The sequence below is a fragment of the Pituophis catenifer genome, unplaced genomic scaffold, assembly GCF_029215685.1.
Source record: "Pituophis catenifer annectens isolate HBS135680 unplaced genomic scaffold, rPitCat1.0.hap2 SCAF_4, whole genome shotgun sequence".
NCBI classification, from domain to species: Eukaryota; Metazoa; Chordata; class Lepidosauria; order Squamata; family Colubridae; genus Pituophis; species Pituophis catenifer.
In genome coordinates, this window is record NW_027256884.1 from 2,300,195 (window position 1) to 2,314,814 (window position 14,620).

The window sequence follows — 14,620 nt, forward strand, 5'->3', positions numbered from 1 at the left end:
TTTTAAAAAAATATGCAATTTAGAAAGTACACTTTGTCTTCAGGATGAGTCAGAAACATACAGTCATGCCACCAAGATGCAGTCTGTTCCACCGCCGGGGAGAAGTAATGTTCCCTTCCCGTTCTTCCTAGGGATTGCGTAGGATTGCACTCAGCAGTGAGTTTCACCTTTTGTTAACTCTGGTTTGCTGCACGCCTGCCTTCGAAAATGTACCTAAATAGGACAGCATAGAGCTGGAGTGGGTGGGAGGATATCCAGGCCCACCCACAATTTCCGCTACCAGTTCGGGAAAACTGGTTTGAACCCACTAAATACCACCTCTGATTGCACTGCTCATTTCTTTTTCTCAAATTAATATGGACCAGGGGTGAAATGCTGCCGGTTTAGACTGGATCGCCTGATCTGGTAGCGATGGTGGCAGGTGGTTCGGAGAACCAGTAGCAAAAATCCCTGCCCAACCCCCCACGCCCAGCTGAGCCGTGCGATCATCAGAGGCTGTTTTTTTACTTTTAAAAGCATTTTTTTCCTGCAACCTCTTCGGCTGAAAAAATGCTTTTAAAAGTAAAAAAAAAAAAAAGCCTCTGATGTTCGTGCTGCTCAGCTGGGATCGTCAGAGGCTTTTAAAAGCATTTTTTTTCTGCAACCTCTTCAGCCGAAGAGGTTGTAGAAAAAAAAAAAGTGTTTAAAAGCCTCTGGCTATCCCAGCTGAGTTGCCTGATTGTCAGAGGCTTCTAAAAGCATTTTTTTCTGCAACTTCTTAAGGTTGTAGAAAAAATGCTTTTAAAAGTAAAAAAAAAAAAGTTGGCCATGCCCACCCAGTCACATTAACCCCCCCCCACCAAGCCACGCCCACAGAACCAGTAATAACAAATTTTACATTTCACCACTGATATGGACTTTTTTTTTAAAAAAAAATATTTGCAACATAGGCAAGTCCTTGGGTTAAGAACGCCAAAGTCTGTGCTTAAAGTGAATTCGTATGTAAGTCAGAACTTGTACACACGAACAGATTGTCTGTTGCTAAAGATGGCGGACGGAGTTCTCCTTTCTCGAGCTGACAAACGGCTGAAGCTCTGTGAGGTTTCCATCAACTGCTGGAAACAGGCTGTAGATCTAAAATCTGTGGTGTCAGCAGTTCATGAAAAGTTTGCCTGGCTTCAGCAGTTCGTCAGCTGGAGAAAGGAGAATGCTGTCCGCCATTTTAAGTAGTAGACAGTCTGTTTGTAAGCGTGAGTTGTCCATACATCCATACGTTCTTAACCCAGGGACAGCTTGAATTTAACTGATTCCTTAGTAGAATGATGAATTCATATATTTTTTTCTTCCTAAGGCATCATCATTAGTTGGACAGGTTCATCAAATCCACGGAGTATTGGGTGTTTCTTCAAATCTGAGTTCAATGGGAAGGCCGTAAATATTTTTCTTACAGATACAAACAGACAGGATGTCTTGTTTGACCTCTCTGATACTGAGAGTTTAGAGGTAGTTGAAAGACACACGTGCTAATTAGTTGCTTCAAGAGCACCGATTGTGAAAACGAAACGATTGTGAGACAGACATGCTAACTAGTTACTTCACGAGAAACAATAGATACAGATGTTTGTGGACTATCGTGTACTCCAGTGTTTCTCAAACATGAGAACTATGAGATGCGTGGACTTCAACTCCCAGAATTCCCCAGTCAGCATTTATTATTACCATTGCTCAGATATCAATTTTTGCACTTCTCTCCCCCAAAATCTTCTTAAGACACCGATGAAGTTTGAATGACATCAAGACAAACATGTTTTGACCATGAATCTCTTTTATTGGTGGTATCTCAATTGCCCACCATGTGTTCTTTTCATCCTTGTTAAGTTTATCCTGCGTCGTTTTTCAAATACCGCAATGCAAGAACGGAATTCTGCCCTGTCAGACTTAGAAGACAGATGGACAAATAACTCCGGTCGTCGTCTTCTTCTCCTCAACCTTATCATACCAGTTGTGTTTAGCAGCTTCTCTAATGTAGAACTGGGCCAGGCATAAGATGGAAGCCCTCAGAATTAATCAGAATATATGGAGAAGCAGGGACTCGGCCAATGTACTTGGTGTGTTCTTGAGTGATTAAACACCTCAAGCCAAGGAGTGCTGGGCATTTGAGATACCAACTCAATACCGAGAAACATACTTGATTTGACCCCTATTTCAATCTTCCATGGGACATTCGTTGTGTCTTTTGACAGGGGACTAATGTGTGTCAGGAGCAGATTAGAAAATGCAGCCACCTCAGCTATATAAATACTCCAAAGGAAGGTGAAAAGTGTGGTGCAAAACCTAAATAAGTTCCCTTCACCAGATGACTAAATTCAGATGGATGGTAGTTCCCTCCAACTTGTATTGGTTTCCAATGCGATCGGTTTAATGGTCCAGGTTTCCATAGACCAGAGGTCTTCAAAATTGGCAGCTTGAAGACTTGTGGACTTCAACTCCCAGAATTCTCCAGCTGGGATTCGATACCTTTTATTCAGAGGATTTTTTGTGGCTACCTCCGGATGGTTTCAGTTAATAAAGATTGCCTCTTGTAACTGATAGAGACGTATCGGTGGTTTCAGAGGAAAACCGGGAAATTATAGGCTCAGGCCAACATCTGCTATTGGATAAATTGGTAGAAAATATCCTTAAAATTGTAATTATCTGGCAGATGGAAGAACAAACCCCGGCAGGAATAATCAGAATGAAAATTGTGGCTTACGACGATTCGGAAGCCACAAACATGGCTGTAACAGCCACCTGTTCTGATTATATGAATATAATCTAGTATTTTTGAATATGTATTTGAAATAATATACTTATTTAACGGTATCAAGAGCCAACTGCAAAGACAGTTATTAAAGAAGAAGCATAAGCAGTGGAAGTGCTCTGTTGAGAAATGGACCCTCCAAATTTTTCCCCTTAAAAAACATTCTATTTTGTATACCATCAGTATCTTAAGAGTTGAAATAAATCACGGAGTATTCAACTTTATTACTGACAGGAAATTCAGCACCAGTGCCAGGCCTAGGGAGGGATACTGTCCTGCATTAGTTTCGTACTCAATTATAGAATAGATATAGACTAGAATGAACTGGAAGGGACCTTGGAGGTCTTCTAGTCCAGCCCCCTGTTCAAGCAGGAGAACCTATACCATTTCAGATAAGTGACTGTCTAGACCCATGATGGCGAATCTATGGCATGCATGCCACAGGTGGCATGCGGAGCCATATTGGTGGGCACATGAGCTCAGTTCTGGCGTGCATGTGCGTGCCAGCCAGCTGATATTCAGGCCTTCTAGGCCACCCGGAAATAGGGAAACAGGCTGTTTCCTGCCTCCGGAGGGTCTGGGGGTCGGGGGGTGGGGAAGGCCCATTTTTTTGCTCTCCCCAGGCTCCAGGGCCTCTCTAGGAGCCTCTCTAGGCTATCTAGGAGCCTGGGGAGCATGGGAAAGGTGAAAATGGCCTTCCCCCCTGGAGACCCTCCGGAGGCCGGAAATGGCCCATTTGCCGACTTCTGGTGGGACTTCCAGAAGTTGGCAAATGAGCCATTTTTGGCCTCTGAAGTGCCTCTGGGGGGGTGGGAAAGGCCGTTTTTTGCCCTCCCCAGACTCCTAGAGAGGCTCTGGAGCCTGGGGAGAGCAAAAAACGGGCCTACTGGGCCCACTGTGCCATCGTGTGCCAAAAGTAGGCGGAGTGCATGAATTTGCAGGGCGCAGGGCACATAGAATTATGGGTGTGGCCACGCGCATGCGTGACCCCCCCCGCTCCTCCCGCTTTTGGCACCCGATGGCAAAAAGGTTATCTACCACTAGTCTAGACTCTTCTTAAAAACAGAGACGGAGTGACGGAGCTCCCACAATTTCTGAAGGCAACTTCTGTTCCACTGGTTGATTGTCCTCACTGTTAGGAAGTTTCTCCTTAATTCCAGGTTGTTTCTCTCCTTGATGAGTTTCTATCCATGGTTTCTTGTCCTGCCTTCAGGTGCTTTGGAGAATAGGTTGACTCCCTCTTCTTTATGGCAGCCCCTGAGATATTGGAACACTACTATCTTGTCTCCCCTAGTCCTTCTTTTCTTTAGACTTTTCTTTCTTATCTTTCCCTTTGACGAAAGTTTGTTTGATGCGTTCTTTCAAACAAGAGACAAAATTTGGGAGAATTTTCCGTAGATGGACTTTAATGGCCGTTAAGGGGTGTGCATGAATTTCTTGCCATTCTTTCTACCATAATGTGTCCAGTCACCTGTAGTTTCCTTGCTTTCCACACATCAATTAAAGCAAAAAGGGAAGGTCTTTATTTCAGTGTGGGCTTGATACAGTGGTGGGCTCCAACTGGTGTTACTACTGGTTCTCTTCACGCACACAATTTGCGCTCGATTGCCACGAGCATGCTCAGTTTGCTCGCATGTGCGCCGATCTTGCGCTCCACGCAAGCGCATTAGGTTTCTCGCCAGCTGAAGTACGGCAAACCACTCTGCCTCACCTATCAGCTGGGCTGATAGAAATAAAGGTAGGAATAAAGCGGGGGCGGGAGGGCGGGAGGGCCCAGCTCCCAGTCACAGAGAACCGGTTCAGTGACGTCACATCGTCATCGCTACCGGTTTGGCCGAACCGGGCCGAACCGGGAGCAACCCACCACTGGCTTGATACTTTGATTATTGTAGAGAGTAAGGAAAATGACCTTGCTGGAGACAGTGAGGAGGTCAAAAACACCTTGAGTCCAAATCGGGAGATGTCTTGCTAGTTCGCGTTAATATAAATTAGAGGATGTATACAACACACCAGATGTTCCGGTTTCTATTATTATAGCTACTCTCAAGAAAAGAAGAGTTACTCTTCCTGTGGAATTGATTTTTGTTCAGGTCTACTTGGTGGGTCTGACAATAATTAAGTAGACATATAGCTGGCTTGACCAACGTTCTCCCAATGTTCTCATCTAACATTTTGGAGGCCTTGAAGGTCTGGCCCTTCCCCCAGGCTTTTGACTAGGGTGGATGAAGCTTTTTCGGAGAGTTGTGTGTGTGAGTTTCATTGCCCATTTTGTCTGGCTTTTTTTTGGGGCTCCTTTCTTGTTTTATTGCTTCTTTTTTTCCTGAGTTTTTAACTTCGTGAATCATCCAGAGAGTCAGAATAATAGAATAACAGAGTTGGAAAGACTTTGTAAGTCTTCTAGTCCAAACCCACACCCGAACAGGAGACCCTACACCCGTGATGGCAAACCTCTGGCAGTTGTGCCACAGCTGGCATGCAGACTCCTCTCCGTGGGCACATGAGCCGTTGCCCAGCTAAGCTCCACCGCGCATGTGCTTGCGCACCTCCTGCCGGCTAGCTGATTTTTGGGATGAATGGGGAGGGCAGGACGCATGTCAGAGATGTGCGCACATGAGCAGGGGGGTTGCGCACATGCGCAGGGGGGTGACATGCCCCCCGACCCGTTTTTGGGGCCAGGAGGCTGCAGGGAGGCCTGCTAGGCCAAAAACAAGAGGCAGGTGGTTGCGTGCCCATGTGTAGGGGGCGGGGCGAAGCGTGGGGGGTCGTGCATGCATGTGCAGGGGGTGCATTGCATTATGGGTACCAGTCGAATGCGCGCTATTGCGTGCACGCTTGTACACAACAAGAACAAAATTAGCCATTACTTCCCTAGACCCTTTCTGACAGATGGCTGTCCAGTCTCTTCTTGAAAGCTTCCAGGGATGAAGCTCACACAACTTCTGAAGGCAACTTTTGTTCCATGGGTTGATGGCTCTCCCTGTCAGAAAATCTCCCCTTGATCAGGTTCTATCCATTGTTCCTTATCTGGCCTTTGGGTGCTTTGGAAAATAGCTTGACCTCCTCCTCTCTGTGGCAGCCCCTCAAATATTGGAAGATGCTATCCTGTCTCCTCCCCTGGTCCTTCTCTTCACTAGAGTAGCCATGTCCAGGTCTTGTAACAGTTCATTGTATGTTTTAGCCTCCAGTCCCCTCATCATCCTGGTTGCTCTTCTCTGCAGTCTTTCCAGAGTCTCAACATCTTTTTTATAATGTGGTAACCAAAACTGGATGTAGTACTCTAAGTGTGGCCTTACTAAGGCTTTCTAGAGTGGTATTAGCACCTCACACGATCTTGATTGTATGCCTCTGTTAATGTAATTTAGGATTGTGTTGGCTTTTTTGGCTGTGGCCGCACACTGTTGGCTCATGTTTAATTGGTTGTCCACTAAGACTCCAAGATTCCTGGTGTGGAAATTTCAATCAATCAATCAATCAATCAATCAATCAATCAATCAATCATTCAATGATTCCTCATTAGCTGAATTATGTGGATTTGGGATCCCAGTAGTTTAATATTTCAATATTGTTCAACGGCTTCATAGTGAAGGGTTTGGATGACACGACAGAGCGAACGTTGATCAAATTGAAATGAGAAATGATTTGGAGCCGCAGGATGAAATTTAACAGAGACAGATGTAAGCCTTCGTTTAGAAAACGAAAATCCAACAGCTAGAGAGCTGCCAATTAGAGACGCTTAGGGCTTTGATGGCCACAGCGATCCATTGATCCCAGATCTATCATCCTCATTTCTCCGTGGGATGCTCAGGAGTGGTGCTCCCATGACTTTTAAAGGCAACCCAGGTGTTGAGAAACAGAATAAAATAAGAGTTGGAAGGGACCTTGTAGGTCATCTAGTCTGCTTAAGCAGGAGACCCTATATACCATTTCTGACAGATGGGTTTTTCCTTCTTCTAACTGGAGAAAAATGAGACCCCTTGATTCCCCCCTCTCCCCACTGTATGTGATGCTTCTCTCCGACATAGGCAGTTTTATCCTGTTTTCTGCTGCTTTGATAATGGCTCATTGTAGTGTTGGCATTTGATTGATTTTTTTCATAGCCTGAGCTGCTTAGACAGCTAACTGGCTGAAAAGTGCATCATAAATGATGGGAAATACATGGAGGCAGAGGAAATGAACCAAGGTTTGATTTTCTTGCCTAGGTTTCCCGAGGCTGCTGCTGGAAATAAACGTATACAGTAGATACAGGTAGTTCTTGAATGTCAACAGTTCGTTTAGTGACCGTTCCAAGTTACAACGGCACTAAAAAAGGGGACTTATGGCCGTTTTTCACACTTATGACCTTTTGCAGCATCCCTTATGGACTTATGACGGTTGTAGTGGCCCGGGTGGGGTCACTTGATCCCCTTTTTTCAAACTTCTGACGAGCAAAGTCAATGGGGAAGCCAGATTCACTTAACAACCGTGTGACTAGGTTAACAACGGCAGTGGTTCACTCAACAACTGTGGCAAGAAAGGTCATAAAATGGGGCAAAACTCACTTTTTTTTTTAAATTTGATTTATATGCCGCCCTTCTCCAGAGACTCAGGGCGGCTTACAATGCGCTAAGCAATAGCCTTCATCCTTTTGTATATTTATACAAAGTCATCTTATTGCCCCCACAAACCGGGTCCTCATTTTACCCACCTTTGAAAGGATGGAAGGCTGAGTCAACCTTGAGCCTGGCGAGATTCGAACTAGCAGTAATTGCAAGCAGCAGATGTTAATAACAGTGCTTTAGTCACTGTACTACAGGCTCTTGTTAGGGTTAGGGTTAGGGTTAGGGTTAGGGTTAGGGTTAGGGTTAGGGTTAGGGTTAGGGTTAGGGTTAGGGTTAGGGTTAGGGTTAGGGTTAATAACTGTCTCGCTTAGCAACAGAAATTTGGGGCTCAATTGCCGTTGTATGTTGCCTACCTATCCTCTCTCTCTCTCTCTCTCTCCCTCCCTCCCTCCCTCCCTCCCTCCCTACCTACCTACCTACCTACCTACCCCATCCATCCATCCATCCATCCATCCATCCTTCCATCCTTCCTTCCTTCCTTCCTTCTTTCCATCCACCCACCCACCCACCCACCCACCCACCCACCTATCTATCTATCTATCTATCTATCTATCTATCTATCTATCTATCTATCTATCTATCTATGACTATCATTAAGTGTTGTACCTTATGATTCTTGATGAACATATCTTTTCTTTTATGTACACTGAGAGCGTATGTACCAAGACAAATTCCTTGTGTGTCCAATCACACTTGGCCAATAAAGAATTCTATTCTATTCTATTCTATTCTATTCTATTCTATTCTATTCTATTCTATTCTATTCTATTCTATTCTATTCTATTCTATTCTATTCTATTCTATTCTATTCTATTCCATTCCATTCTATTCTATTCTATTCTCTCTCCATCTCTAAGCATTCTGATTTTGCCTTTTTGTGGGACCAAGCCAAAGAACAGACAAAGCCAACTCCGTCTGTGTGTGCTCGTTCATCCAAATAAATTGGTTAGTGAGCCAACACATGCCCACACAGTGCCTGTGTATAATAACACAAACACACTCCCCCACAACCCCGCATCCTGCGGCCACTTTTGTAAACATGCCCTGAGGTGAGGGAAATGGTAATAACGAGAATCATCTCGTAGCACATTGTCTCTGTCTTTACAGAGGCATCTCTCATTCGAGACAATATGCTGAATTTCATGGCGTTTGGGGGAAAAAGAAGTCCTTGACATTAATAACGGTAGAACTGAAAGATTATTCGCACTTTAGTTAACTCTGCCATATTGTTTTAAATTAGTTTCTGTACTTTTGGGAAATGTTAATACAAACGTCCTTTCACGATATATATAATATAAAGGATCTTAAATTTAAGCTTAGAGCATCGGTGACTCATCAGAACTACAAAACCCAGTTGTTGGCTGAGGCTGATAGGAGATAGAGTCCAATTACAGGTAGTCCTCAACTTACGACTGCAGTTGAGCCCAACATTCCTGTTGCTAAGTGAGGCATTTGTTAAGCGAGTTTTACAACCTTTCTTACCACAGTTGTCACGTGAATCACTGCAGTTGTTCACTTAGTGACATGGTTGTTAAGTGAATCTGGCTTCCCTGTTGACTTTGCTTGTCGGAAGGTTGCAAAAAGGAATCATGTGACCCCAGGACACTGCAACCGTCACAAGTACATGCCAGTTGCCAAGCCTCTGAATTTTGATCACATGACCACAGGGAATATTGCAATGGTTGTAAGTGTGAAACACAGTTGTAAGTCATTTTTATGAGTGCCACTAAATGAATGGTTGTAAGTTAAGGAGTACCTGTACACCTAAAAGTCCACTTTTAGGTTTCTCTTCACCTTCTCAACGTTGCCATGGGTGTTTCCGCCAAATCTTATAAAGTTTGGATATTTTTAATTTACTGTTTCAAGATGCAGGAATTATTCCTCTGGAGGGACTCTTGGCCGGTTTTGATCTGCGGGTAAATCACCTCACATAAGTTTTTAAAAATTATTATTATTATTGTTATTATTTTATGATGATTACTTCCACTTCACAGAAGATAGATTGCTGTGAAAACAACAATCTGTGTTGTTTTCAATACAGTGTTTCTTGTGTTTCCCCGAAAATAAGACCGGGTGTTATTTTCTTTTGGGCTCCAAAATAAGCACTAGGGCTTATTTTCAGAGGTGCCTTATTTTTTTTTCCATGTACAGGAGGCCCACTTCTTCTGCTTGCTCACCACAGGACAGGACGTCACGTGGTGCACCAGTCCCCACCACTGCAAAGTACGGGGGTGGAGCTGCCCCACATGTCCCACACCAGCTTAACTCAGTGCCCCTGCAGCCAGGCCATCCATGCCCTGGCACATGCCTCGCCTCACGGCCTCAGCACCAACGCACCACTCAACCTCCTCTGTGAGCAAGCAGAAATGGGCCAGTGGCAATGTGGGCTCCTGTTGAAAATGGCTGCTGGTGCTGCCGATGTGAGGGACACAGGTCTTGGGCCGTAGATGGCCTGGCTGTGGAGGCCCTGAGGCAGTGGTGGGTTGCCCCCAGTTCAGACCAGTTTGCAAGAACTAGTAGTAAAACTGGTGGGAGGCTCACCCACCAACCCCAAAGTCATCAGGATGCTTCTGTGCATGCGCGCGCGCGGCCCCATTGCGAACTGGTAGTAAAGATAAGTAGAACCCACTCCTGCCCTGAGGTAAGCTGGTGCGGGGCATGTGGGGCAGCCCCACCACCCTCCCGCCTAAACTTCTGGTCACAACACCGTGAGCAACCAGATGGAATGGGACGGTTGAGCGGCTACACAGGCTTTTAAGTAGGGCTTATTTTGGCGGTAGGGCTTATCTTAGGCGCATGCATAAAAACACACTAGGGTTTATTTTCAAGATAGATCTTATCTTTGAGGAAACAGCGTACACGATATCTGTTATTTTTTTTAAAGCATGGTGTGCTGTTTGCTTTGACATGCTTTTAAAAAGCACCGTTCAGTGAGAAGGTTAAAAGTTTTTGACAAGCAGCTTTTTTTTTAAAAAAAAGAAAAGCGTTGCCTAGAAGCATTTATGCAAAACTTCGGAGCCCTTCCTTTGTGGCGGTAAAAAAAAGTCGATGCACACATTAATCCGGGCTGCTGTCAGATGCCTGACGATCCCCTCTGTCCACCTCGAAGGAAATAATTGAAGGAGATGTCTTGTGAATTCTGTCTTGGAAAAGATTACCTTGTTATACAACATTTTAATCTATAAAAAAAAATCACAACAAATATAAGGAGCATTGATTTGGTCTTTCTGGCAGGCTCTGTTCCCCCTTGAAAGACCACAAAGGCACTTTTGGATCCCTGTGTAACAGATTAACAGAGTGGGAAGGGATCTTGTAGGTCATCTAGTCCAACCCCCTTCCCAAGCAGGAGACCCTCCACCATTTCTGACAGGTGGCAGTCCAGTCTCTTCTTGAAAGCCTCCAGTGATGAAGCTTCCACAACTTCCAAAGGCAACTTCTGTTCCATGGGTTGATTGTTCTCCCTATCAGAAAATTTCTCCTTATTTCCAGGTTGAATCTCTCCTTGTTCAGTTTCCATCCATTGTTCCTTGTCTGGCCTTCAGGTGCTTTGGAAAATAGTTTCAAGCATTCCATCTGACACATCTAATGTGATAAAGTTTCCAATCGTAGATAGTCTTTTATTTTGGATAAGGTTTCTCTGTTTTTAATTCAATGGGAAATAAAGTTCCTTGTTGTATACATGGCTCATTGTGCGGATAATACCTATGATTCCCTAACCTTTTTTTTTTCTTTTACAATACAGGAACTGCAAGCAAACAGAAAACCACAATAACGCAGCCCTTGCTCATTAAATGTACCTGCTTCATCGGAATCCCACGAAAAACAGAAAATAGGAGAAAAGGTAAAATATTTTACAATTTTATCTTGACAGGAACCTATTAAGGGCTGTGTGTGCTTTTCACACCGAATACACGGTGTACTTTTGTGTCCCAGGACAATATCTCTGCTTAATGAGGAGGGGATATGTTAATGTATAATACATTCGGGACTAAAAATAGTTTTGAGGACAGAAAGAGATTTTGCAGCTTCACAATAAAATATACCAACAACGCGATGCATAAATAGTTGCGTAGTTTTTTGCCTCCGTGCATTGCATTTTTGGCTGGTTCCAGGCGTCGCAACATTCAGTGTACAAGATGCACCACAATTTTCACCCACTTTTGGGGGGGGGGAAAGCTGCATCTTATACTCCAAAAAGTAGGGTACATGGTGTTACCATGGTTAGAATGCAACATTGCAAGCTGACTGCCCACACGCCAGGAGTTCGATTCTGACCAGCTTAAGGTTGGCTCAGCCTTCCATCCTTCCGAAGTTGGTCCAATGAGGACCCAGATTGTTGGGGGTGAGAGACCAACTTTGTAAACCACTTAGAGAGGGCTTTAAGGCACTGTGAAAGGGTATATAAGTTTGAGTGCTACTGCTATTCCCCCACATAACATGGGCAAAATAAATGAGAGAGTTTCATGTTTTAGCCTTCCTTTGATACGCCTGGTATTGTATGCCCTCCAGGACTTACGTGTTGGTCACCACAGCTCAAGCGTGTCAATTTTCTTCCCGTCTTGCTTTTTCAAGGTCCAACTTTTGCAACTAATTTTTCCAATCCCTTCAGCCACTCTTCTTTTTTTTCTTTTCATATCTACCTGCAAACCATGCGTGGCCCTTGAACTGCATTATCCTGTAAAACTTAAATACGTTAGCTGGTATTTCATGAATGCCTGAAGCTTTGCTGTGGGCTGTTAACCCTACTTTCTGCCTTTACAAAAACTGCTAAGAAATCTTTCAGTAGCTGTTTGGAAAACAATGGCTTTATTCATGTTTTAATCTACCTTTTCTTATCTCCTGGTCTCTTTTGTTCTGCCTGTACCGTGTCCAAATTCTGTGTCGCCGCAATGACAACTAAGCGAGGGATGATGGAAATACGGCTATTGTTCTACCAATCTGTAGCCTTTTGTAAATTTGCTTGTAATTTGTTTAAATAAACACCCATCTACCTTGTAAAACAATGCTTGAAGCTTCGTTGCTGGAAATATTTTTTGAGGAAGCACTTAATTTCATTTTCTGGAATGTCTGGCTTGGTTTCATGACCAAACCTTTGTTTGTAACATTAATTTTGAGATCTTTTTGTATACAAGTAGTTATTAAGTTAATTGTTCTCACTGTCAGGAAATTTCTTCTTAGTTGTTGCTTCTCTCCTTGATTGGTTTCCACCCATTGCTTCTTGTCCTGTCCTCAGGTGCTTTGGAGGATAGCTTGGCTCCCTCTTCTTTGTGGCAGCCCCTCAAATACTGGAAGGCTGCTATCATGTCATCCCTGGTCCTTCTTTTCATCAAACTAGACATACCCAGTTCCATCAACCGTTCTTCATATGTTTTAGCCTCCAGTCCCCTAATCCTCTTTGTTGCTCTTCTCTGCACTCTTTCTAGAGTCTCCACATCTTTTTCACAATATGGTGACCAAAACTGGATACAGTATTCCAAGTGTGGTCTTAATAAGACTTTATAAAGTGGTACTAATACCTCACGTGATCTTGATTCTATCCCTCTGTTAATGCAATTTAGGATTGCATTGGATTTTTTGGCTGCTGTCGCAGCCAAAAGTGATTATCCACTAGGACTCCAAGATCCCCCTCACAGTTAATATTATTGAGCCATGTATCACCTATTATTGTCCCTGAAGTCCATATATTTGTGTTGTTTTTTTAAAAAATTTATACTTATCTTCTGCCCCCTTTGCAGATCTCCAGTCTTGATAGAGCCAAACTTTTTCATAAATTGACAAAATCCATATTTAAGACATGACCAAGTGTATTCAGCAATATTTGAGGACCCAGTTTATGGGGGCAATAAGCTGACTTTGTATAAAATATACAAAAGTATGAAGGCTATTGCTGAACGCATTGTAAGCCACCCTGAGTCTCCGGAGAACGGTGGCATATAAATCAAATTAAAAAAAAAAAAAGGGCTGGGAACAGATTCCTGTTTACTACACTTAAACTCTAAGCCTTCTCAAGATTTCAAAGGGGTTGTACACCCCCTAGGGGATGCGGTGGCTCAGTGGCTAAGACGCTGAGCTTGTCGATCGAAAGGTCGGCAGTTCAGCGGTTCGAATCCCTAGCGCCGTGTAACGGGGTGAGCTCCCGTGACTTGTCCCAGCTTCTGCCAACCTAGCAGTTCGAAAGCACGTAAAAAATGCAAGTAGAAAAATAGGGACCACCTTTGGTGGGAAGGGAACAGCGTTCTGTGCACCTTCGCCATTTAGTCATGCCAGCCACATGACCACGGAGACGTCTCCGGACAGCGCTGGCTGTTCGGCTTTGAAACGGAGATGAGCACTGCCCCCTAGAGTCGGGAATGACTAGCAGATATGCGCGAGGGGAACTTTATACACCCTCTAAACAGCCCAAAATATGACATTTCCCCCCTTTCTAGTTCCATAAGAATCATCCATTAAAAAAAACTAAACAGAAGTGAATAATAAAGTTGAAAATCTGTTGATGAAGATCCAAGATCCCCCTCCCAGTTACTGCTGTTGAGCCAGATTTTACCCAATCTGGGACAGTAAATAAATAGGGATAGTAATTTCGATTCCTTCTGGTTAGCCTGTCTCCGTGAGTATGATCCATCTCGGAGAATGATTCTTATTATTCAGCATCTCCTTTTTCTTGCATTTGAAAGTGTATTTTAATCACCCCATTTATTTTTTAGAAAATAAATGTGTTGAAGTGTTGGGCAGCCGGCATGGTCCCGAGCTATGGTAAAATTCATTGGGTTGCACATTGTGTCGTTTTTCTATGTTTGCAGTTGTGCTAAAGGTTTGACTCTTTTCTTTTTTTTCCTTTGCAAATATGTTGGGGCTGTCACTTCTGGGATGCAAAAATTCAGACAGATGGCAGATGGCAGGGGGAAAAAAAAAAGAATACAAAAAACTGTTTTCATGGATATCTAAAGATTGTCTGAATATTTCCAGCCCAAATGCAGCAACCCTAGGAAATGCAATGATTGCAAATGTTTATGGAAATTCTCAGTCATCCAGGTCATGGTTATCCCAAAGGTGCTTTTTCAAAAGGCACTTCATTTTTCCTTGAAGACATTTCACTTCTCATCCAAGAAGCTTCTTCAGTTCTGACCGAATGGTAGGGGAATGGAAGGATTTATATTCCTTGCAGTCATCTGGGCATTAGTACTCTTTCTGAGAGTCATTGAGACCACTTGGAGGTTTATCTGTGTCCTCAGGGTCACCTGAA

At 43.7% G+C, this 14,620-nt stretch overlaps 1 protein-coding gene across 2 annotated transcripts in view; it reads left to right on the top strand.

Annotated features, from left to right (window-relative positions):
- ENOX1 (ecto-NOX disulfide-thiol exchanger 1) overlaps positions 1-14,620 on the top strand; it is a 443,224-nt gene that overhangs the window by 229,697 nt on the left and 198,907 nt on the right. For both annotated transcript variants that reach the window (XM_070942714.1, XM_070942715.1), the window contains exon 3: positions 11,120-11,218. The gene's annotated coding sequence lies outside the window, so the exon portion shown is untranslated. The remainder of the gene's footprint in view (positions 1-11,119; positions 11,219-14,620) is intronic.